Consider the following 3,346-nt stretch of genomic DNA (forward strand, 5'->3'; position numbering starts at 1 on the left):
TGTTGAAATATATTGACACATGACAGCAGATGAATTTTAGCCATTGTTATCACCATGCACATTAGAGAAATTAGAGTGGAGACAATACACTGCCAGCTAACCAAACTACTGACAGTCTAAGCCCCTCTTTTACATTTTTCAGAGCATTTGATGTGCAGATCAATTAAAGGGCTTATTTCAAGTCATCTTCAACTAGCACAGCAGCTCTGACATGCAGAGCCCCCACAATGCTGACATTCAGTAAAGTGCACGTTGGTACACTTTTATCTTTACAGCATGTTATCTCATTTTTACAGGGAGACGTTACCAGAATGAATTGGTTGAAATGCAAAAAGTAATTGAGGAACCTGGCTTTTAAACTTCATGAGCTATTAAATGGATGGGGAAAAAAATGGGCTGTTAACACGAGTCAGGTTGTCTAATCTGTCTGCTGCCGTGGGTTAACTTTGCAATACCTGAGAGAGATTTTACAGGATATTTTTGAAGCCTGGGATAATGGCTGGTGAAGTTGGACTCAAGGTAATGTAAATCAGCACTTATTTAACAGAAGACCATTAAAAACTATCAATCCAAAACAAATATAGTGGGAATCAGGCCAAATACATATTTTCATATAGCAGGAGATATTACATAGGTATTTTAGAACTGAATTCAAGCAGGAAAGTGAGAAGAAAAATAATGTGGCTAAACTTCTTATCATATCAGTAAGACCCATCTGCAGAATCAATTTTTTATTGACAAAGCAAAGACAGCTGCAATACACGTTTCAAGAAGTATAGGTTGTCTCATGGCTCTGGCTGTTGTGAAGTGGCAGAGTGAGTCCACAAACCTGAGAGATTAGTTTAGAAAATGATCACTCTCATAGGCTCCTGTGGGAGACCAAAACTGATCCTGGTGGATATAAATTATTCATGCCTTACCTATATTATTGATTCTGGCTGTAAACTCAGTGTAACCAGAAAAGATAGCACTGACTGAGAAGAGAAAGGGGATACTCTAAAGATGCAGTCTGGTAGAGCAGGACATGATGCTACTGTAAGGAGTGAGGCCAAAGGATGCCAGCAGGAAGAAAGTTCATAAAAAACCTGACATTTTGCTGGAAAATGAGAAATTAAAAAGCATTTTTGCTGTTAATCTTACTTTGAAACTACCAGGGATCTTTTATGCTCAACTTCTGCCTGACCACCCATGGCAAGAAGCAATTAGTGGAGCTGCCTTTCTCTGAACTTAGCAGTCTCCTAACACCCTCTTTAATATGAGTATTGATAGTCCAACTATAAGTTGCTTGATCCTCTGGAGTTCCATTGTTCCCATCTGCCACTGTAGAAGCCACCCACACCATCCCTTCCCATCTTCCTGGAGCTGCTTTTTTTCTCACACACAAGCTCCCTTCCAGAAGGTGGCTGTGACTCCCAATTACTGGATCTGCTTGACTGGCATCCACAGGCCACCTTTCTCAACTCAAAGATGACAGGGAGCACCCCCTTAATCCTAGATTTCTTGAGTGTTTAGCAGATACCCTTACCCGTCAGGAAATACCTGTGAGGTGCAGGTATGGCAGGCCATGCCATATTGCTAGTTGAGACTGAGAAGAAGCTGCTGCAGCAGACTTGTACTGACAGCATTTGTATCTGTTTGCAGCTTTTTCCCCTGTGAAATGGGGAAATGCAGCCTTTCAAGGCAAAGGCCCTTAGTCTTTCAACTTCCTCCCTATGCTTGGCCACCAGTGAAAGGTGATCATTCACCTGCTCACACCACAGGCAGGCTTCTTCTGCAACCCCCCCGGTACCACTGATAAATTCAAACACTCTGCATAGGAATGGGTCTGCACAGACAAATCCTTTTTGGAGGGTTCTATTTGGTTACATACACTGGTACTAATCACAGTTTTTGACCCTGTAAAAATCATTGTTAACAAAAAAACACGTAAAAACAACAAACACAAGAAACAACAAGCCAAACACCACACTAGCAGGAGGAAACCTGCAACCCTGCCTGTTTGCCCTGTCTGCACAAACTGCTGCACCACAGCCTCAGGGACGTGCCACGCCCTCAGAGATGTGCCACACCCTCAGGGACGTGCCACACCCTCAGGGACGTGCCACGCCCTCAGAGATGTGCCACACCCTCAGGGACGTGCCACGCCCTCAGAGATGTGCCACGCCCTGTTTGCCCATTTCCTATTCACTCCTGTTTGCCCCACTGTGGGTCCCTGTGCTCTCTGGAGGCCTCTCTTAATCAACAGAGCACTTGCCAGAGGACAGCCCTGCCCTACACCTGTGTTGCTAATGAGAAAAAAAAAAAACAACTTGGCTCTTGTGCCTGTTTGTCTCCATGGAAATCTTTAGTAAAAGGCAAAGGATTTACACAATCTGAAGAGAAACCAGAGTATTAATTAAGGTATTTCCTGTTGAAGCCAGAGCATGAGGACCATGAGTTTACAATAGCATTTTATTTTTATAGCATTTGTATCTAGAAAAATGTAGAAACAGATTAAGAAATTGAAAAAAGAGTCGTCATTACCCTACACATGAGGCTTTGGAGTCACCTTTTCTCAAACCTCTTTCCTTTGTCATGAATCCTCTGGCCCAGATTCAGCCATTTTGGAATTTGGAAGGGAAATTTGAAGAAAAACATTCCCTTCAGACTGAGGAGGGGTTATCAGGGTGGAAAATGTGTATACCTCTACGCTCTCTAGCAGTGGGTAGCTGCCATATCTGCCTCTTCTGCTGTTAGAGTCAGCAATATATGGTCATGGTTTAAGCACCTCTCTTTATGCAAATTTCTTTTATGATGCTAGAATTTAAAAGTAACCTAGTACTAAGATTCAATCTACTGTGCATGTGAAAGGATTTGTTTATGTGCCTAGAAATTTCTACGTGTTTAAATATGTGATTTGCCAGTTTTATTGTTTGTCATGTCTTCTTCTAATTCCCATCTTAATAGTGTATGCCACTCTAAATATTTTTTTTTTTACTAAGCCCATTTTAATTCACTGAGGAAATTGTATTCAGTAACAACTGAATGAAGTTCATTTTCATTTGTCCTTATCAGTGAGAGAGGTTAACACACAGACATTTTATCAGTCCATGATGAAGCTGTGAGCATTCTGTTTGATTCAGCTTGATTCAGCAAGGGGTTTGTTACTGACAAACCCCTTGTAGACAAACACCTTATTCTTGATTACCTAAGGAAAATATTTTTACTGTAAGGCCATCATTTGACATCCATTTGTGCTGGTTTTGGCTGGGGTAGAGTTAATTTTCTTCACAGTGGCTAGTATGCTCTGCCTACTGCCACTTTAAGATAGAAGTGTCTGTGTCCATTTACACTTCCTGGATGTAGA

At 41.6% G+C, this 3,346-nt stretch overlaps 1 non-coding gene across 1 annotated transcript; it reads right to left on the reverse strand.

Annotated features, from left to right (window-relative positions):
* Positions 1–2,280: 2,280 nt before the first annotated feature.
* LOC115485375 (U5 spliceosomal RNA) lies at positions 2,281–2,392 on the reverse strand. Its single transcript, XR_003946135.1, has one exon. It is a non-coding gene; the product is annotated as a U5 spliceosomal RNA (small nuclear RNA).
* Positions 2,393–3,346: the final 954 nt, after the last annotated feature.

This window comes from Serinus canaria, chromosome 4 (assembly GCF_022539315.1).
Source record: "Serinus canaria isolate serCan28SL12 chromosome 4, serCan2020, whole genome shotgun sequence".
Lineage (NCBI taxonomy): Eukaryota > Metazoa > Chordata > Aves > Passeriformes > Fringillidae > Serinus > Serinus canaria.